This window comes from Pongo abelii, chromosome 10 (assembly GCF_028885655.2).
Source record: "Pongo abelii isolate AG06213 chromosome 10, NHGRI_mPonAbe1-v2.0_pri, whole genome shotgun sequence".
Taxonomy (NCBI): domain Eukaryota; kingdom Metazoa; phylum Chordata; class Mammalia; order Primates; family Hominidae; genus Pongo; species Pongo abelii.
Genome location: NC_071995.2, coordinates 4,118,013 through 4,141,034, shown reverse-complemented (window position 1 = coordinate 4,141,034; position 23,022 = coordinate 4,118,013). Strand labels below are relative to the sequence as shown.

Below are 23,022 nucleotides of genomic sequence, written 5' to 3'. Positions count from 1 at the left end.
AATTGTTAAATGAAATCAGCCATGTGGAACACAGCGCCTAGCCACAAGTGATGGTTAAATAAATGTGATTTATTGTCATGATGATTATTATTTTACCGTAACCATCATCAGTCTGTCCTCAGATGGTGACGGCAGAAGGTAAAATTGTTCTTACATTGCATCGTGATCAATTTCTCTCTAACTTCTGATTCTCCCTTTGCGTTTGCCGGTGCCACGTGACAACCATTGGTGTCAGAGGCCAGCGCCTTGATGAATATGTGTCTTCTCTTCTCTAGTTTACCACGGGACAGATAGCTACTGCACCAGTTTCAGGTCTTCTCACCATCTTGGCCTCTTTCTGAATAACTCCTCTTTTGTGATGTCCCCTTACTTCTCAGGCCATCCTAGGGATGAAGAAAGTACTGGGCCAAACAGATCCATGGGCATCCGTGTAGAGAGTGCCGAGAAATTAGGATTATCCTGCTTCTGTGCCCAGCCAAGGTTAGCAAGCTTTATGGTCTGTTCAGCAAACCTGTGGGGACCTGGTCCTCCATTGTGGAATGGGAGCTGAAGGAAACAGTGTTCAGGTCTGGCCCAAGCCAAAACCCATCTATAGCGACCTACCATTTCTTTTCTGCCTACTTCTTCTATTTCCTTTTTCTGTTGTTGTTGAGACCAGGTCTTGCTCTGTTGTCCAGGCTGGAGTGCAGTGGCACAATCATAGCTCACTGCAGCCTCAATCTCCTGGGTTCAAGTGATCCTCCTGCCTCAGCCTCCTGAGTAGCTTGGGACCACAGGCACATGCCACCACACCCAGCTAATTTATTTTCTTTTTGTAGAGACAGGGTCTTGCTATGTTACCCGGGCTGGTCTGGAACTCCTGGGCTCAAGCAATCCTCCTGCCTTGGCCTCCCAGAGTGTTGGGATTACAGGCATGAGCCACTGTACCCAGGCACCTTCTTTTTTTTTTTTTTAAAGAAGGCTATTAAGTGCCCAATGCCTGGAAAGTTCCTTTCTTTCGTGAATTAATATACCAAATTAGTTCCTGCTAAAGTGTTAATGACTAACCCCAGTTTCCCTTCTTGTCAGAAATTTGCCCTCCTCCATAAAGGGTTGAATAAATACGACTTTTAGACATAAGTGGCCGAGTCTGTGAGGGAGTAAATTCTGAGCAGGGGGAGCTCTCACGCAGGGCTCTCCAATTTACACTGCGGAGGTAGCTTCCTTTTCCACCTCTGCAATAAGCCAACCAACCCTACAAATATCTGGTAGAAAGAAGGGCTGTTCCAGTGAAGAGTCAATTAGTATGAAGACCGCCATCTACTGGCAGATGATATCTACTGGCCCCATTGGTGCGCTAGACAAGTTTTGTCATTGCAGGGGGTTTCCTGATTGGATTGCTTGAATGCTGAGAACCAGTCCTCTCCCCCATTCCTTTTGCCTAATTTCCCTTTTTCATTATTCCTTTGTTACTTTGATTCCTCAACATATAGAATATTTCACAGAGCCTTTATGTTACAAGGGATCTTTGTAGGGTATAACTGTTGTGTGTCATTAACACTTTAGTATAAATTAACTCATTTGACTACCACTAGTCCAGAAGTTGAGAAATTCCAATTTGTCCCCTTTTTTCTCCCTTTCTTCCTCTCTTCCTCATATCACTGAATATAGAAGTCAGGCTCAAAAACACGTCTTAGCTCTGGAAAGGAAAGGACTTCAGGACATTTTCATTTACCAGAAGACAGCTGTGGACGTTTTAAAACGGTATCAGTACACTGGCCTTCCTTACTCCATCAAATCTCATTTGTGCCCCTCTCGGAGTCTGTAAAACAAATGCAACTCCAGGAAGTCTCCCCAGTCTCTGAGATCCCATATTTCCAGTTCCTTCACCTTCTCTAGCTGTCTGCCCCATCTTTTTTAACAAGAAGCATAAATATCTTCACTGTATTCTTGTGCACATTTCATGTGTGGTGCATCTGTTTCATGTGTGGTCTGTCTGGCCTCTTGTCATGAGCTGTTTACTTCCTGGAGACACTTTGGTTTTTCTTTCTCAGTATTTCACCATTGCACCAAGTCTAAGTTGTGGCACTGATCACGGTATGTGCTGCCTGCACATTGTGAGATGTTCCATGGTCAGGTTTCGAGCAGTGGGGAAACGGTGGCTCAGAAGGTCTTGGTGAAGCTCATGAGATGTTCTAGGTCTCTACACACCTATTTCTAGGTGTGGTTTGCAAGGAGGGGGTATTAGAATCACCGTTTACAATCTGGAGTGTGAGCGTCCCTGAAGAGACAGGAAGACTTCCCAGGGGGTATTTGGGCAAGAATTGTTTTAAGGCACTCCATTTCCAGACCCTGAATGCCATATCTGCCCTTCCCTGAACTGATCTAGCAGACAGTGCACCTGCAGCTGGGGGGTCGGGCTGGTTCTCTGGTCCTGCCTGCCCTTTCTCAATAGCCCTTTCCCCACTTTACAAAAAAGAAAAAAAACTGTTAGCTCTCTCTCATCCCAAATCTTACTTACTATGGTGCATTAGGCCAAGTGTACAAACTTCCATGGCATCCAAAAAAGGACAACTGAAAATATTAATGAAGGCAATATAAATCTCTAAGGTTTTGTGTCTCTCTCTCTGTCTTATACATATGTCTGCGACGGGCAAAGCATGGAATTAGACACAGGGCAAGATAGGTTGTGTGGTAAGGCAAAAATATGATACCAATATTTGTCTAATGACTCCCCTCATCCTTCCCCCAAGGATTATCAAAGAACATATTGCCATCATGCAAATCTCATGAAAATAAAATAAAGTTAGTGAAGGTAGGAAGTGTTGAGGGTGGTGGCACATTATTTCATCCAGGTGATAAATTCATGGTACAGCTTCATGTTCTATCAATATCTATCTATCTATCTATCTATCTATCTATCTATCTATCTATCTATCTATCTAATATATCTACTATCTTAGAATTAGAATGCAGAATGTTTGTCTTGGGGACATATATTAACTCATTGATTTGGCTTGAAAAATGAAAACTGGCCGGGCACGGTGATTCATGCCTGTAATCCCAGCACTTTGGGAGGCTGAGGCGGGCAGATCACGAGATCAAGAGATCAAGACCATCCTGGCCAACATGGTGAAACCCCGTCTCTACTAAAAATACAAAAATTAGCTGGGTGTGGTGGCGCATGCCTGTAGTCCCAGCTACTTAGGAGGTTGAGGCAGAAGACTTGCTTGAACCCGGGAGGCAGAGGTTGCAGTGAGCCGAGATAGCGCCATTGCACTCCAGCCTGGCAACAGAGAGAGACTCCGTCTCAAAAAAAAAAGAAAAGACAAAAAAAGAAAAATGAAAACTAAGTGTTTTGGTGGGGGACAAAGAGTAAGTCTACTCTGGGTGATTAACTTTATGACCCACTTCAACAATTACCTTAAAGTGCCATAAATTGAATGTGCTAAATTTTCAGCTCTTAAAATTTCCACAATAAAAATAAAGTATATGATAATATAAAATCAATGTACAAATAGTTTTGGTAAACTTATATTGAAATGAAAAATATTTCAATTTCTCCAACCCTTTTTAAGTATATCAAATTAGAAGGTGCCATTATGAGAAAGAATAACAAGCATAATTAACAATCATTTAATAAGTCTTGATAAAGTATTTTAGGTGATTTCCCAGAAAAAGAGGACTTAATGACCACAAAGACTAGGAAATAAATATTTGCAAGTCAGATGTTTTCCAATTCTTTGCTTTCAACAATATCAGAAGAGGACCTAATGGAGTTGTCAGCTGATAGATTATTAAAAATAATTCTTGATGATAGAGCAGTATGTTATTTTGGCTTAGAACTTGGAAAGAGTTCAGAGAGCTAAATCATATTGCTATAATAAAACTCCATCCAAACTTATTTACGTGAACAAGGTTTCCCAGCATTACTTCTACAAAAATGAAAAGTACAAATAGAATGGATGCTATTCCTTGTCTAACTCTAATAACAAGTAATATCATGCATGAGTGCATGAATTAATTAAAGATAAAAGCCTTATTCGGCTGGGCGCGGTGGCTCACACCTGTAATCCCAGCACTTTGGGAGGCCGAGGCAGGCGGATCACAAGGTCAGGAGCTCGAGGCCATCCTGGCTAACACGGTGAAAACCTGTCTCTACTAAAAATACAAAAAATTAGCCAGGTGTGGTGGCGGGCACCTGTAGTCCCAGCCACTCGGGAGGCTGAGGAAGGAGAATGGCGTGAACCCGGGAGGCGGAGATTGCAGTGAGTCGAGATCACGCCACTGCACTCCAGCCTGGGCGACAGAATGAGACTCCGTCTCAATAAATAAATAAATAAATAAATAAGCCTTATTCATTTCATTAAAAGATATGAGACGGGCGGATCGCCTGAGGTCGGGAGTTCAAAAGCAGCCTGACCAACATGGAGAAACCCCGTCTCTACTAAAAATACAAAATTAGCTGGGCATGGTGGTGCATGCCTGTGATCCCACCTACTCCAGAGGCTGAGGCAGGAGAATCGCTTGAACCCGGGAGGCGGGGGTTTCTGTGAGCCGAGATCGCGCCATTGCACTCCAGCCTGGGCAACAAAGAGTGAAACTCGGTCTCAAATAAAATAAAAGAGATACATTACTATTTTTTTTTTGAGACAGGGTCTTGCACTGTTGGGCAAACCAGGATATTGATATTGATACAGTCAAGATACAAAACATTTCTATCACCACCAGAATTCCTGAAGTTGGCTTCTTATAATCACAACTACTTTCCTCTCATTCTCTCAAACTTAATCTCTGGCAACCACTCATTTCATCTTCATTTCTATGATTTTGTCATTTCAAGAATGTTAAATAAATGGGCCATACATATATAACCTTCTGACATTGCTTTTTCTTCTCAGCATAAGTCTCTGGAGAGCCATCCATGTTGTGGAGTATATGAATAGCTCCTTCCTTTTTCCTGCTGAGTAGTACTCCCTGCTGTGAATACATCACAGTTTGTTTAACCATTCATACATTAAAGCACAGCTAGGTTGTTTCCAGCATGGGACTATTGCACATAAAGCTTCTATAAACATTCATGTGCAAGTTTTTTGAGAGCATAGGTTTTCATTTCTCTGGGATAAATATCCAGAAATGCAATTGTCGGGTGGTGTGGTAATTGTGTGTTTAAAATGTTAAAGAAATTGCCAAACTCTTCCAGAGTGTTGGTACCATTTTACATTCCCTCCACATTGTATTAGTGATCTAGTTTCTCTACATCCTCACCAGCATTTGATCTGTCACTATTTTTTCCCACATTATTTTAAATCAAACTTTAATTTTAAGATAGTTCTAGATTTCCAGAAAAGTTGCGAAGATTGTACAGACTTCTCATACACCCCTCACCCAGTTTCCCCTACTGTTAACATCTGTATGGAACCTTTGTCACAACTAAGGAGCCGGCACTGGCACACTTGTACTAACTAAACTCTGCAGTTTATTCGCATGTTACTAGTTTGCCCCACTGTCCTTCTGACTCTGGATACCACATTACTTTTCTTTGTCATGTCTCCTTAGCCTTTTCTTGTCTGTGAGAATTTCTCAGACTTTCCTTGTTTTGGATGACCTTGACAGTTTTGAGGAATGCTGGCCGGGTACTGTGTAGAATATCCCTCAATTTGGGCTTGTTTGATGTTTTTCTCATGGCAAGACTGGGGTAATGGATTTTGGGAGGATTACCACAAAGAGGCAGTGCCATTCTCACCACATATTATTAAAGGGACATACATGCAATTGACATGACTGATGACGTCAACCTTATCACCTGGGTAAGGGCGTTTGCCAGTCTCTCTCCTCTAACGTTAACCTTTTCCTCCCTTTCCACACTTTACGGTCCAAAGGCAAGTTACTGAGTGCTGACCAGTACTCAAATGGTTAAGAGTTAAGCCCCCATCTCCTTGAGGGAGAAATATCTGCATAAATTATTTAGAATTATTAGAATTCTCCTTTCTGGGCCGGGCTCACACCTGTAATTCCAAAACTTTGGGAGGCCGAGTCGGGTGGATCACGAGGTCAGGAGTTCAAGACCAGCCTAGCCAAGATGGTGAAACCCCGTCTCTACTAAAAATACAAAAAATTAGCCGGGCGTGGTGACAGGTGCCTGTAATCCCAGCTACTCGGAGACCAAGGCAGGAGAATCGCTTGAACCCAGGACGCAGAGCTTGTAGTGAGCCGAGATCGTGCCACTGCACTCCAGCCTGGGCAACAGAGTGAGATTCCATCTCAAAAAAAAACACATTTCTCCTTTATGGAAGATTTAACTATTTTTAAGAGTTAATAGATGTATTTTTGAGCAGTTATATTTTTTCGGACAAATTGAACAGAGTGCAGAGTCCCCACAGACTTCCTCTCCCTCTCTTCCCCTGCCACCTCAGCAGTTTCCATTAGCAACATCTCCCATTAATGTAGTACATTTGTTACAATAAATAAATCAATATTGATATATTATTCACTAAATTATTAGTTATAGTTTTCATTAACTAATTTGATACGTTATTAACTTAATTATAATCTAGATATTCATATATTATTAACTGAAGTCCACAGTTTACACTAGGGTTCTCTTCCTGTTATATAGTTCTCTGGATTTTATCAAATGCATAATGTGTCATGCATCCCCATACAATATCAAAATATGTACACAGTACCCAAATACACTCTACAAAATAGTTTCACTGACCTAAAAATCCTCTGTGCTCTGCCTATTCATCCTTCCATCCCCCTCACCCTTTGGCAACTACTATCTTTACTGTGTCTATAATTTCACCTTTTCTAGAATCTCATATAGTTAAAATCATACGGCACGTGATTTTTTTTAGATCGATATTCTTCACATAGCCATAAGCTTTTAAGGTTCCTCTATGTCTTTTCATGGCTTGATAGCTCACTTCTTTTCACCCTGAATAATACTTCATTGAATCCATGTATCACAGTTTATCTGTTCATCTACTGAAGGACATCTTGGTTGCTTCCCAGTTGTGGCAATTAAGAATAAATCCTCTATAACATTTGTGTGCAGATTTTTGTGTGGATATGTTTTCAACTACTTGGGTAAATACCAAGGAGTGCAGCTGCTGGGTCATGTGGTAAGACGACATTAAGAAACAGACATTCAGGTGAGGGACAAAATCCTACACATTGGGTACAGTGTACACCACTCGGGTGATGGGTGCACCAGGATCTCAGAAATCACCATTAAAGTACTTATCCATGTAACTAAACACCACTTGTTCCCCCAAAAACTATTTACAGAAAAAAACAGACATTCTTCCAAGTGGCTATATCATTTTGCATTCCCACCATCAATGAATGAGAGTTGCTATTGTTCTACCTCCTCCTCACCATTTGATGTGTCAGTATTATGAATTTTCACTATTATTTTGATGAATATGCCGTGGTATTTTACTATTTTAATGTGCATTCCCTAATCATGTGTGATATTAGCATATTTTCATATGCTTATTTGTCATGTGTATATCTCCTTTGGTGAGACGTCTGTTCAGATCTTTTGCCCACTTTTTTTTTTGTTTGAGATGGAGTCTCACTCTATCGCCCAGGCTGGAGTGCAGCGGCATGATCTCGGCTCACTGCAGGCTCCACCTCCCGGGTTCACACCATTCTCCTGTCTCAGCCTCCGGAGTAGCTGGGACCACAGGCGCCTGCCACCACGCCCGGCTTATTTTTTGTATTTTCAGTAGAGACGGGGTTTCACCGCGTTAGCCAGGATGGTCTCGATCTTCTGACCTCATGATCCACCCGCCTCAGCCTCCCAAAGTGCTGGGATTACAGGCATGAGCCACCGCGCCCGGCCGCTTGCCCACTTTTTAATTGGACTGTTTGTTTTCTTATTGTTGAGTGTTAAGAGCTCTTTGTATATTTTGTGTACAAATTCTTTATCGGATATGTGTTTTGCAAAGATTTTCTCCCAGTCTGTGGCTTGTCTTTTCATTCCCTTAACAATATCTTTCACAGAAGTTTTCATTTTAATAAAATATAAGTTATTACATTTTTCTTTCATAGGTTGTATTTTTAGTGTTGTATCTAAAAAGTCATCACCAAACCCAAGATCATCTAGATTTTCTCTTATATTATCTTCTAAAAGTTTTACAGTTTAGTATTTTACATTTAGGTTCATGATCCACTATTAATTTTTTTTTGTGAAAAGGGTAAGGTCTGCATCTTTTTTTTTTTTTTTTTTTTTTATTTGTATGTACGACTGTTCTCAGCAATGTTTGTTGGAAACACTGTCCTTTCTCCATTGGATTGCTTTTGGTCCTTTGTCAAAGATCATTTGACTATATTTATATGGGTCTATTTCTGGGCTCTCTCTTCTGTTCCATGGATCTATTTGTCTATTCTTTCACTAGCACCACAGTCTTGATTACTGTAGCTTTATAGCATGTCTTGAAGTTGGGTAGTGTCAGTTCTCCAACTTTGTGCTTTATCTACTTCAATATTTGTTGGGTATCCTGGGTCTTTTGCCTTCCCATATATACTTTAGAATCAGTTTGTTAATATCCACAAAATAACTTGCTGGGATTTTGACTGTGATTGCATGGAACTGACGGATTATTTGGAAAGAACTGACATCTTAACCATATTGAGTCTTCCTGTTCGTGAACGTAGACTTTCTCTTCACTTACTTAGATTGTTGATTTCTTTCATCAGAGTTTTATAGTTTTTCTCATGTAGTTTCCTTGCACACATTTTGTTAGATTTATACCTAAGTATTTCATTTTTGGGGGTGCTAATGTAAATGGTGATACATTTTTAATTATAAATTCCAATTGTTCACTGCCGGTATATAGGAAAGCAACTGACTTGTATATTAACCTTGTATCCTGCAACCTCGTATAATCATTTATTAGATCAAGTTTTTGTGTATGTGAATTTTTTGAATTTTCTACATAGACAATCATGTAATCTGCAAATAAAGTTTTCTTTCTTCTCAATTTCTATACCCTTTATTTCCTTTTCTTTTCTTAATGTACTAGCTAGGACTTACAGTATAATGACAAATTGGAGTGGTGAGAAGAAACATTCTTGCATTATTAATTCAAATATTTTTATGGTGCCAATTTTAAATAGTTGTATTTAAGACATTGAATTTTTCACTTACAATACAGTGTTTATGAAGTGCAATGTTATTTCCTTCCCCTGTGCATATATTCCATATTCAAGTATTGAGAATGCCCCGTAACTTACTATAGCAGCTGAACTTTTTTAAACTGCCACAGAATTTGCTACAAATTTAGATCCTTCAATGTTTTATATGTGTGGAACAATGCTACATCTATACTTGGGTTGGCTTAATCAACCTCTTCAATGGTGGGCCCTGAGGAAGCACCACCAGAGGGAGGAGCTACACCACCAGGGAATCCCCCAGGCATTCGTCCTGGCACGCCTCCTGCACTCTGGTACGGCTTGGTGATGATGGGGTTGCAGACTTCCTCCAGCTCTTTCTGCTAATGTTCAAATTCTTCCTTCTCAGCAGTCTCATTCACATTGAGCCAGTCGATAATTTCATTACACTTGTCCAGAATCTTCTCTTTGTCCTCATTGTTAATCTTGCCTTGAAGTTTCTCATCTTTGATAGTTGCTTTCCTGTTGAATGCATAGGACTCAAGTGAATTCTTGGATGACACTTTGTCCCTCTGCTTTTCATCTTCAGCTTTGTACTTCTCAGCTTCCTGGACCATACGTTCAATGTCTTCCTTGCTCAAACAGCCCTCGTCATTAGTGATAGTAATCTTGTTCTCTTTTCCTGTACTTTTGTCCACAGCAGAGACATTGAGGATGCCATTGGCATCAATGTCAAAAATGACTTCAATCTGAGGAACACCTCGGGGTGCAGGAGGTATGCCTGTGAGTTCAAACTTGCCAAGCAGGTTGTTATCCTTGGTCATGGCACGCTCACCTTCATAAGCCTGAATAAGCACACCAGGCTGGTTGTCAGAATAGGTAGTGAGGATCTGTGTCTGCTTGGTAAGAATGGTAGTATTACACTTGATGAGGACGGCCATGTGACTCCATCAGCAGTTTCAATACCAAGAAAAAGAGGAGTAACATCAAAGAGCAGCAAATCTTGAACATTTTCAGACTTGTCTCCAGACAGAAAGGCTGCCTGGACAGCTATACCATATGCAATAGCTTCATCAGGGTTGATGCCCTTATTCAGTTCTTTCCCATTGAAGAAGTCTTGGAGAAGCTTCTGAATCTTGGGGATACGAGTAGAACCACCAGCCAGGACAATATCATGAATCTGTGACTTGTCTGGTTTGGCATCTTGAAGGGCTTTCTCTACAGGGTCCAGGGTGCCATGGAACAGGTCAGCATTCAATTCTTCAAATCGGGCAGGGATAATGGAGGTATAGAAGTTGATTCCTTCATAGAGACAATCGATCTCAATATGGCCTGGGTGCTGGAAGACAGAGTATGCTTAGCATGTTCACAAGCAGTGCAGAGGCATCTTACAGCTCTCTTATTCTCACTGATGTCCTTCTTATGCTTGTGCTTGAACTCAGCAATAAAATGGCTGACGATTCGGTTGTCAAAATCTTTTCCACCCAAGTGGGTGTCTCTGGCTGTAGATTTGACCTCAAAGATTCCATCCTCAAAATGGCACGCTCACCTTCATAAACCTGAATAAGCACACCAGGCTGGTTGTCAAAATAGGTAGTGAGGATCTATGTCTGCTTGGTAAGAATGGTAGTACTATACTTGATGAGGATGGTCATGACTCCACCAGCCGTTTCAATACCAAGGGATTGACACATCAAAAGTGCCACCTCCCAGGTCAAAGATCAGCACATTTCTTTCTGTTCCAACCTTTTGTCTAAGCCATAAGCAGCAGCAGTTGGCTCATTAATAATTCTAAGTACATTGAGACCAACAATAGTTCCAGCATCTTTGGTAGCCTGATGTGGAGAGTCATTAAAGTAAGCTGGTACTGTGACCACAGCATGGGTAACAGTCTTCCCAAGGTAGGCTTCTGCCATTTCCTTCATATTTGCCAGAACCATAGAGGATACCTTCTCTGGATAGAAGCTTTTGGTCTCTCCCTTGTATTCCACTTGGACCTTGGGCCTGCCAGCATCATTCACCACCATGAAGGGCCAATGCTTCATCTCAGACTGGACAACAGCATCATCAAATCTGTGTGCAATCAGACGTTTGGCATCAAAAACCATGTTGGTGGGGTTCATTGCAACTTGATTCTTTGTGGCATCACCAATCAATCATTCAGTGTCCGTAAAGGCATCATAGGTAGGAGTGGTTCGGTTTCCCTGATCATTGGCAATTATCTCTACTTTTCCTTGCTGGAAAACACCCACACAAGACTAGCTGGGCAGGGATCAATACCAACTGCAGGTCCCTTCGACATGGTTGCTGGCATGTAGGCCTGGCTCCGACAACGAAGAAAGACACAGGAACTCCGAGAGCTGCAGGTGAGTTCAATGAGCTAATTCAAATATTTTTATTTCAGCTATTCTGATAGGCATGTAATTCTGTCTTATGATTTTTTGCATTTCCCTAATGACTAATGATATTGAATATTTTTTCATGTACTTATTTGCTATCTGTAGATTCTCTTTAATGAATTTTTTCATGTCTTTTGCTTATTTTCTAATTGGATTGACTTTTTTCCTTCTGAGTTTTGAGAGTTCCGTATATAATCCAAATATGAGTATCTTATCAGATATGTGGCTTGTAAATATTTTCTCTCTGTCTGTAGCTTGACTTCTCATCCTCTTAACAGAGTCTTTTGCAGAGTAAAAGCTTTTGGTGTCAAGGCTAAGAACTCTTTGCTTATGCCTAAGTCCTGATGATTTTCTCTCTTTTCTTTTTTTTTTTTTTTTGAGACGGAGTCTTGCTCTATCGCCCCAGCTGGAGCGCAGTGGCCCGATCTTGGCTCACTGCAACCTCCACCTCCCGGGTTCAAGTGATTCTCCTGCCTCAGCCTCCCACGTAGCTGGGACTACAGGCACAGGCCACCACGTCCGGCTAATTTTTGTATTTTTAGTAGAGATGGGGTTTCACCGTGTTAGCCAGGATGGTCTCAATCTCCTGACCTCAAGATCTGCCCGCACCGTCCTCCCAAAGTGCTGGAATTACAGGTGTGGGCCACCGTGCCCAGCCCTGATGATTTTCTTCTAAAAATTTTATAGCTTTACCTTTTACATTTAAATCTTGACCCATTTTGAGTTAACTTTTGCATAAGGTATGAGACTTGAGGGTTTTTAAAAAAATTCTTCTGTATTTTGTTTGTCTGTGGATGTCTAATTACTTCAAAACCATTTATAGAAAAGGCTATCTTTCGGCCGGGTGCAGTGGCTCACGCTTGTAATCCCAGCACTTTGGAAGGCCGAGGTGGGCAGATCACCTGAGGTCGGGAGTTCGAGACCAGCTTGATCAACATGAAGAAGCCCTATCTCTACTAAAAATACAAAATTAGCCAGGCGTGGTGGCACGTACCCATAATCCTAGCTACTCGGGAGGGTGAGGCAGGAGAATCGCTTGAACCCGGGAGGCGGAGGTTGAGGTGAGATGAGATCATGTCACTGCACTCCAGCCTGGGCAACAAGAGCGAAACTCTGTCTCAAAAGAAAGAAAGAAAGAAGGAAGGAAGGAAGGAAGGAAGGAAGGAAAAGGCTATCTTTCCTCCACTGAATTCCTTTGGCACCTTTGTCAAGAAGCAGTTGGGGTCATTTGTGTGGAGCTATTTCCAGGTTCTCTATTCTGTTTTATTGGTCCCTATGTCTTTTCTTCCACTACACAATCTTCTTTTATTGTAGCTGTAAGATAAGTCTTGAAATCATGTAAACTAATTTCTCCCAATTTATCTTTCAAATTGTTGTGGCAGTTCTAGCTCCTCTGCCTTAAAATATAAGATTTAAAATACTCTGGTGTATATTTACCAAAAAACTTGCTGCGATTTTTAATAAGAACTGTGCTGTATATCAATTTAGGGAGAATTGACATATTTATTATGTAAAATCTTTTTTTTTTTTTTTTTTTTCTCTTGAGAAGGAGTCTCCCTCTGTCGCCCAGGCTGGAGTGCAGTGGTGCAATCTCGGCTCACTGCAAGCTCCACCTCCCACGTTTACACCATTCTCCTGCCTCAGCCTCCTGAGTAGCTGGGACTACAGGCGCCCGCCACCACGCCCAGCTAATTTTTTGTGTTTTTAGTAGAGATGGGATTTCACCGTGTTAGCCAGGGTGGTCTCGATCTCCTGACCTCGTGATCTGCCCACCTCAGCCTCCCAAAGTGCTGAGATTACAGGCGTGAGCCACCGTGCCTAGCCTATGTTAAATATTTTTTGTTTATTTTTACAATTTAGAGACATGGTCTCATTCTGTTGCCCAGGCTGGAATGCAATGATGCAATCAATCATAGCTCACTGCAGCTTCAAACCTCTTGGGCTTAAGCGATCCTCCCACCTCAGGCTCCTAAGTAGCTAGTGCTACAGGTGCATAAGAGAGGGTCTCACTGTTGCCCCAGCTGGTCTCCAACTCCTGACTTCAAGCAATCCCCCAACCTCAGTCTCCCAAGGTGCTAGGATTACAGGAGTGAGGAAAGATTAACATCAGTTAAATCTTTCAATACATAAACACAGTATATCTCTTCGTTTATACAGATCTGATTGATTTCTTTCATCAGCATTGTGTGGTTTTTGGTGTAAAAAAAATCCTATACATGCTTTGTTAGATTTAAGTATTTTTTTGAACAATTGTACATGGTATTGTAATTAATTTTAGTGTCCACATACTTGGTGCCAGAATATAGGAATACAATTGATTGACTTTTGTATGTTTACCTCATATCCTTCAAATTTGCTAAACTTACTTATTAGATCTAGAAGTTTTTTTGAAGATTCCTTGGAATTTTCTTCATAGAGAATCATGACGTCTGCAATATAGTTTTTTTTTTTTTTTCTAATCTGTATGCTTTTTATTTCCTTTTTTACCTTTTTTGCCCTAGCTAGAACTTCCAGCACTATGTTGACTAAGAGTATTGAGAACAGACATCCTTGTCAGGTTCCCAAACTTAGAGGGAAAACATTTGGTCTTTTACCTGTAAGTATAATGTTAGCTACAGATTTTTGTAGATATTCATCAAGTTGAGGAAGTTCCTCTCTATTCCTGTTTTTTTCTGAGAGTTTTTTTTTTTATCATAAACGGATGGTGAATTTTGTCAAATGCTTTTTTTTCCCATTGGTTGATATGCTTATGTAATTTTTCTTTTTTAGGTTGATAATATGATTGATTACATTGAGAGATTTTAAAATATTGAGCCATCCTTGCTTCCCTGAAATAAATCCCATTGGCATGGTGTATAATTCTTTTTACACATTGCTGAATTCTATTTGCTAATATTTTATCAATGATTTTTGTGTCTACATTTATGAGATTTATTGGTCTGCAGCTTCCTTTTCTTTCTTTTCTTCCCTTTCCCCCTCCCTCTCTCCCTCCTTCCCTCCCTCCCTCCTTCCCTTCCTTCCTTCCTTCCTTCCTTTTTTATAGTGTCTCTTTCTGGTTTTAATATCAGGGTAACATGAAGCTTCATAAAATCTGCCAAACTCTTCCTCTTCAGTTTTCTGCAAGAGATTGTATAAAATTGGCATTAATTTCTCTCTAAAGGGTGGTAGAGTTCTCCAGTGAAACTCATCTAGACTGCAGATTTGTGTTTTGGTAGTTTTAAAATTGTGGATTTAATTTTATAAATGGTTATAGAGTTATTCTGATGATCTATTTCATTTTGAGTGAACTGTGATAGTGTGTGTTTTTTCAGGAATTGGTCCATCTCATCTAAGTTGTTAAATGTATGAGAGTAGAGTTTTTTGTAGTATTCGTTTATCATCATTTAGACACCTTCAGGGTCTGTAGTGATATCTCCTGTTTCATTCCTGATATTGGTCATTTGTGTCTTTTCTCTTTGTCAGTCTTGCTGGAGGTATGCCGATTTTATTGATCTTCTCAAATAACCAGCTCTCTTTGTTTCAAATTTTTATCTATTGCTTTTCTGTTTTTAAATTTTATTGATTTCTGTTCTTATCTTTAGTATTTCTTTCCTTCTGCTTGCCTTTGGGTTAATTTTGCCCTTTATTTTCCAGGTTCTTGAGGTGGGATATTTGGTTTTTGATTTGAGACTGTTACTCTTTTCTAATGTAAGTATTTGTGGCTACATACTTTCCTTTCAGCACTGCCCAGCGCTGTTCCATAACATTTGATATGCAGTACTTTCATTTTTTTTTTCCAGTTCAATGTATTTTTGGATTTCCCTTGAGACTTCCTCTCTTCCCATGGATTATTTAGAAGTGTTTTTATATTTTTCTGTTATCTTTCTGTTATTTATTTCTCTTTGATTCCACTGTGGTTGGAGAACACGCTGTATTATTCCAATTCTTTTAAATTCATTTAGGTTGTTTTATGAACCAAGATATTGTCTATATTGGTCCTTTTTTTTTAAGTGGTATCAGAATGTGTGATATATTTTTATCAATTATATACTAAAAATAACTGTCATTATAACCTAATACAGAGCAATCTCAACAACTAGAACATAATAGTTACAGGAACTTGAAAATATTGTTTTTGAACACATTTTTGTTGAAGAAAATTTTGGCAGGTGAAGTGAAATAGAAGTATAATTTTAAAATGAAAAGGAAACAATAAAAGAATTCTAACTACACAGAAGACATTGGGCTGGGCATGGTGGCTCACGCCTGCAATCCCAACACTTTGGGAGACTGAGGTGGACAGATGGCTCAAGCCCAGGAGTTCAAAACTAGGCTGGACAACTGGTGAAACCTCATCTCTACTAAAAGTACAAAAATTAGCCAGGCATGGTGGTGCACACCTGTAGTCTCAGCTACTCGGGAGGCTGAGATGGGAGGATCACCTAAGGCCAGAAAGGTTGAGGCTGCAGTGAGCCATAATCACATCACTGCACTCCAGCCTGGGTGATAGAGCGGGACCCTGTCTCAAACAACAACAACAAACAGAAGAATATATTTTGTTTATAATTTTTTTACTGTGAGATATTACATATCAAATATTTATGGCAACTATTTACCATTGGCTATAGGATGTAAACATGTGACTGAATAATTTTATTTTAAAATTTTAATATTTATAATAATCTGAAAAGTGTTTCTATTTTAACTACATAGTTAAACTTTTTATGTAAGCTTTTGGATGTTGACTTACAAAAAAATAAATGAGGGAATACATGATTTGTCACATTTTGGGGGGAGGGAGTCAAGTCAGCACCACTATGGGAAGCTCCCTGTTCTGGACACAAAGCCAAGATCAGAAAGGAGGTGAAGATTAAGGTGACTATGAAGTCATGATGAAGATGCTCTCCCTCCTTGGGTATTTCTTCATTCATTCACTCACCCACTCAACCACCTGTATTTATTAAGTACCATTTAGTATCATGTGCCACTTCCTTTGCTGAGGGCTAGGACTATATAGGTGACTAATGGAAGGTCCCAGCCCTCCAGGAGAGCATCTCTTGCCAAGAAACCATGAGCAATATCACCATTCTGTGGAGTGCCTGGGTCTATTCCTGCCCTGCGGCCTTGATGGCTGCAATGGGTAGGTGCATGAGGATGTGCGGAGGTGACATTCTTTAGACCTAGATCAAGGTCTGTATGGCCCCACCCTGCACCTCACCTTCTCTAGTTACTCTAATCCACAGCACATCGTTGTCCGTGTGAATTTGTTCACACAGTAAGAGGAATAACAGGGCACAAGCTATACTGACTTAAGCAAATTATAGGCAACCAGCTTTGGCACAGAAGTTCGGCTGGATCTGGTTTACCACAAAAGAAGTCTGGCTTCTCGGCTCGGAACTTCTTCACCTCAGGCCCGTCAGACTTCTCCCTGCGGCAGCCACTGGTTCTTGAGGAAGAAAGACGTGCAGTGTGGTAGAGTGGGAAGGGCTTTGTGTGAACCAGGTGAACTAGGCTCTTGTACTAGCTGCAGCCCTGTGTCACATTTTATTTTATTTATTTTTTTGAGACAGGGTCTCACTCTGGCACCCAGGCTGGAGTGCAGTGGCAGGATCATAGCTCACTGCAGCCTTGACCACCTGAGCTCAAGACATCCTACTTCCTCAGCCTCCTGAGCAGCTGGGATTACAGATGTCAGCCACCATGCCCAGTCCTATGTCACTTTAAATGAGACTTCTCTTTTCTGAGCCGCAGTATCTTCATCTGCAGAACAGAGGGGTGGGATAGATTGTTTATAAGAGCTCTTCCTGCTGAGGACTCTATGCTGCTAAGTCCCTTCTGGCTGAGTTCCACAGATAATTCTCAAGTCCCAAGCACTCTTTCTGTGCTTTGCTAGGGTTTCTCACTCTGAATCAAGTTCCTTGCATACAGCCTGTCTAACTAGTCTCTTCCTCAGTCCAGGTTCTGCCAACTTATTGCCTCCTCCAGTTCCCTCCTTCTGAGAGTAGCTGCATTTCTCCAGGTTCTCTACCCCATAATTTCTCAAGCTACCTCCCTCAGCAGGCAAGACCTGCACCAGGTTCTTCCTTGACTGCTTCATGCTTCCTGTCTCTGGGAACCCCCCTCTGGAGGGAGTCCGCCAGGCGCTTTCTAATTTCTGGACATGAATATGGACCACACCCACAGGATACTATTTAAAGGAAAAATTGCCTACACTTATAAATGGGTGACAGCTCTTCTACCACATCTTAGATGAGACTCTTCTCTCCTAAGCAAAGAAGGCTTTAGGCAAAGGCTGCAGCCCCACTAAAGCTGCAAAACTGTGATTTTTAAATGTAACTCAGAGCAGCCTTCAAACCTGGCATCCAAGGGAATATGGTAGACAGTCCAGATAATCTAAGATAATGTGGAATTTAAATGTTCTATCTTTTGTCTCTGTGAGCCATCAAAATACCTGGAAACCAATCTAAACACATTAACCTTTCTCTGCACTAAAATTGGGACAGCCAGGTAGTATATGCCTCCTGAATGATGCAATATGAAGTACCCTGTACCATCTATGTGGTATTCTTGCTGAAAAGTGAACCTCATCAAGCCTTTAGATCTATACCTTTGCAGAAAATACAGGCGATAGAAGAACAAGTTAAATACCACCATGGGGAAGCAATCCAACCAAATCCAGAATGTGGCATATTCTGCAGGACAATGGGCACAGTTTCTTTAGCAATCAATGACACAGAAAAGGGAAAAAACAGATAAAATTTTAATTAAAAGGCTTAGGAGATATAACCAAATGCAATATATGAATTTTCTGGGCCCTTATTTGAGCAAGGCAAATATAAAACAGCAGTTTTTAAGACACTAGGAGAAATTTGAATTGAACTGGGTATTAGGTGGTAAGAAATTATTATTCGTTTTAGGTATTTTGTTTTGCAGTTATATAAGAAGCCTCTCCTTCCTACCTCCCTTCTCCCCTCTTTTTAGGCTACATATGGAAGTATTTAGGAGCAAAATGACACACAATGTCAGGAATTTTCTTTAAAGTACTGCAGGAAAAAAAGAAAAAGGAGAAATGGATAGATGCACACTGGTATAATTGCCAGACCTGGGGGATGGGGGTTCATTTCCTATTCCTATAACTTTCCTGAATGTTTGAAAACTTTCATTATAAAAAGCTTTTAAAAGAAGGTCTGGGAAATACCAGTGTTTTGGTGTCAAAATGATATGTGACTCTTTACAAAGCCCAGACTTACATCTCGGAGCTGAGTGTTATGGTAAAGTGTATGAGCTGTGGAGTCAGACGGGACGGGGTTGCAATCCTTGCTTTGCTATTTACTAGCTAGACGGTCTTGGATGAAACCTCTCTGAACTCACTTCTTTATGTGGTTGGTATGGGATTAAATGAAATAATGCATGTAAAATGCCCAGCAAAGTAGACATCTGTCAAATCATTTAAATGGAGGCTACTGTCATCATTAACCTTAAACCCCAAAGTATCAGAGAAATCCTTTGTCAGGCCATGTGTCCTAAGTTAGGTTCAGAAAATAGAAACTCACAGAAGTAAAACTCAGGACAAGATGTGAAACAAATGGCCCACGTTCTCAAAGCTGTATAAGACTCTGAAGTCCCCAAGGATAAAGCTGGGACTCTGTGCAGAGACAGCCTCATTAACCTCAACCGACCATGCCAGGCAGGGAGGGGGCCCAGGCCTTGGGCAGGGAAGTCACCCAGTCAAGGGCCTTGCGGGGGTGGGAGGGTAGGGGATCCAGGAGGAGGAGTCAAACTTCCTGCCTCCCAGCTTGGTCTGCATCCGCCAGGAGGCTTTGTTGCTAGGAAGAATCTAAATATATAGTGTGTGGCTGCAATGCTTCCTTCTGACAGCGCGCTGAGCATTTTCTCTCATGGAGCTCAGATTCCCCAAACTGGAAAGTGAAATCTTTGCAGACTCCCAAGGGACCCAAGAGCCCCGGATTCATTTTTCCCTAGAGAAAGCATGTTTGCTGGAAATTAGAGAAGGTAATTGGAGAGGCCTAGGGCAGAAAGGGACTTGCAGGGGTCATTTAGTCCATCCTCCGGCCTCCTGGCAGGAGTGAAACTAACCCTTTCCAGATGGCGACTGTCCCCCTGTCTGCTGAAGATCTCTAGGAGAAACCCTTGAAGCCTGACTCAGCAGCTCATTCCAGAGGAGACTGTACTCATGGACTTCAGGTCTAATTTCGGCCCGGCCACTGACCCACTGTGGGGATTGAACAAGTTATTTATCTTGGCCCGTTTTCCAATCTATAGAATGCAGAAGGTTGGTACCTGCCTTGCTGCTCTGAGGTTAAGGCATAATACACAACGGAAAAGAGGTGTGTGCCCAAGAAGGGGCCGTGCACAAAAGGCCGGACAGCATTCTCCCATCAGGTTGTTGAAGAGGTTTAAGATTTTTTAAACCTTTTACTCATTGCAACAACGGCCTATTCTCACTGCACCTTCTTTCCTTATAGACTACAGTGGGAAGTGGCAATATATCCCAAAACAGAAAATCCCCACTGGTTTCACAAAAATATTGCGTTGGTATCATTCACTCAGAAAAAATCGAGGCTTCTGACAGCAATGAAGAAATACACAGAGGTAACAACATCATGTTAGAGAATAACTCAGCAGCAACGCGCTTGAGCCAGGTTTATCATTCGCGTTATGTCAGCAGAGCTAAGGAAGACAACTGAGTGAAGATCTGAAGCTGAGGCATTGAGGCCCAGAGAGGTTCAATCACTTGCTCCAGGCAGTACAGCAATTAAGGGGTGCAAGAGGACTAGGACCAGTGTGCTTTTTATTTACTGGGTTCCTGCTCTGTCCTTAGCAGTTAGTGGAGATGGTTATGAAAAAGAACGGCCAGGAGTGGTGGCTCACGCCTGTAATCCCAGCACTTCGGGAGGCTGAGGCGGTCAGATCACCTGAGGTCAGGAGTTTGAGACCAGCCTGATCAACATGGAGAAACGCTGTCTTTACTAAAAATACAAGATTAGCCGGGCGTAGTGGCACATGCCTGTAATCCCAGCTACTCAGGAGGCTGAGGCAGGAGAATCCCTTGAACCCGGGAGGTGGAAGTTGCAGTGAGCTGAGATTGCGCCATTACACTCCAGCCTGGGCAACAGGAGCAAAACTTAGGTCTCAAAAAAAAAAAAAGAAAAAAAGAAAAAGAACGGCCAGCCCTCAGGAAGCTAAGAGGCTAACGGTGAAGACAGACAACCAACAGCTAGTCACACATGCAGAAGCAACTGTAGGAAGGGTTCCAAAGGAGAATGCCAGGGGACCCTGACAGCACGTCAGAGGCAAGCATGGCCCAGCCAACCTCTTTATTTCTCAGTCCACAGGGGAAGCCAGTTAGTAAACCAAAGTCAGTGCAACCTTTCCGGTGGGTGCCCTGCACGTGGTCCTTAGCCCTAATCACACCTGGGCTCTTATCATCTCTTCTACAGTTATTTGACTCTGGTATTTTCTTTTAAGACGTTATTTTTTTTTAAGAGCAGTTGTAGGTTCACAGCAAAATTAACTAGTATCTTTTTAACATTTTCTAAATTGAACTGAAATTTACATGACATAGAATTAGCCATTTTAAAGTGAACAATTCAGTGGCATTTAGTACATTCACAATGTTGTACAATTCCACCTCTATCTAGTTCCAAAACATGTTCATCACTCCAAAACAAAACCCATGAAGCAGTTATTCCCCATTCCTCCCTGTTCTCAGCGCTTGCCAAACACCAGTCACCTTTCTGTTCCTATGGAACTGCATATTCTGGATTTTTCATACAAATGGAATCACGTAATATGTGACCTTGTGTGTCTGACTTCTTTCACTTGGCAAAACGTTTTCAAGGATCATACATGTAGCGTGAACTGATACTTCACTCCTTTTTTATGGCTGACTTATAACTCTGACATTTTTATAAAGGTTAACAAATGGACGTTCTAGAAACATCACTGAATTTAATATGGAGAAAACTGACTCTACCAAATGCAAGTTACTCTGAACCTCAGTTTTCTTTTTTTTTGAGATGGAGTCTCGCTCTGTTGCCCAGTTTGAAGTGCAGTGGTGCGATCTCGGCTCACTGCAAGCTCTGCCTCCTAGAAGAACCTCAGTTTTCTAGCCCATAAAGTAGGTAGTGATAATACTAATCCAATTCACCTCAAAGAAAGTTTAAGAGATAAAAGGAGTTGTAATTATAAATAATAATATATTTAAAAATATAACTATTTGAAACTACTAACAATAACAATTAATAAATGTCTCATGTATATATCTTTTTTCTACAACTATGTTTTAAGTTCTTTGGAGGCAGTGACTATGTCGTACCCGTTTCTACCTTCATGGTACTTCGAATTATGTCTGTCACTTACTAGTTATTCAATACATGCCCCTTGGATAGATAACTACTTGAAAGTGAATGAATGAAGTGTTACCTGACCTGTGAGGAAAGTGCCTTCTTCCAGGTCACTCAATCAGTATTCACTGAATGACTGGAGTGGTAGAAAGGAAGCAGTAACATCTGGTCTGGAATTATAGGACTCTGCCTTCCCTCTCTCCAGCTGTGCAGCACTAGGCCCAGCCTTGCAGTGAGGCCTGAAAGGGATAACTATGAAAACCAGAAATTGCACTATTGCTTTTTTCAGACTTTCAGTCTGGAAACAATGTCCTAGGCAAAGAACAATGGGAGTTCAGAGACTGCTCTTGGCGTGAAGTCTTCCCCAACTGTTCAAGCCCCAAAGAGAATCGAGTATGAACAAGGACTGGAGGGACAAGCTCAGATGCCTTGCTTGAAAAATAATCCAACATAACTTGATCCTCCCTGAGGTGGGCTAGGAATAAAGGGGCATGTGGAGGAACAACACTTGTCATCTGAAAATTCATTGTCCCAAACTTTCAGTTATGAAATAAACCAGGGGAGGAAATGTCATACCAACACAAAAATACTAGTTAATGAACTGACCTACAACTAGTACACCTTCAACTATCCCTTTTTAGCACAGGTGTATCCTTGCAAAATAAAATTGCAAATCTTGCAGAAGATATCGAATCTTATCAGGCTGATTAAAGAGATGTTGGGGAATTCCTCAAATCACATGCAGAGCCATGAACTGAGTTAGCAAGGGAATGGACGCCAAAGGGGGAATTAACAAAGAGGGTGTTGGGCTTCAAAGAGACAGATTTTAGCGTCAAAGAATTAAGGAAGAGCCCTTAGCATAATGGATAAAGTGATCCTCTCCATAACTGCACTTCAAAAGGCAAAAATTAACTGAAAGATGCCTTATGGGTGCCATCATAAAACTGTACGAGAAAATTTACACCCAAACACATCAGTTCTTAATTACTTATTTTGCACATAGCAGAAACTATAACCCACATTTTATTTTCTCAAGCACATATTCTCATAATTTGTAGTATAATTTCTCATGCTTTTCACTGTTTACCATAAAATTGCAGAATGTATTTTTAGTATTTTTAGTGGCCCTTTTCCTCTTCTTACCGTGCTTTGAGATGAAGAGTATTTTATTTAGA

At 41.1% G+C, this 23,022-nt stretch overlaps 1 pseudogene; it reads right to left on the bottom strand.

Annotated features, from left to right (window-relative positions):
- Window positions 1-9,302: 9,302 nt before the first annotated feature.
- On the bottom strand, window positions 9,303-11,262 carry LOC100457622 (heat shock cognate 71 kDa protein-like; annotated as a pseudogene).
- Window positions 11,263-23,022: the final 11,760 nt, after the last annotated feature.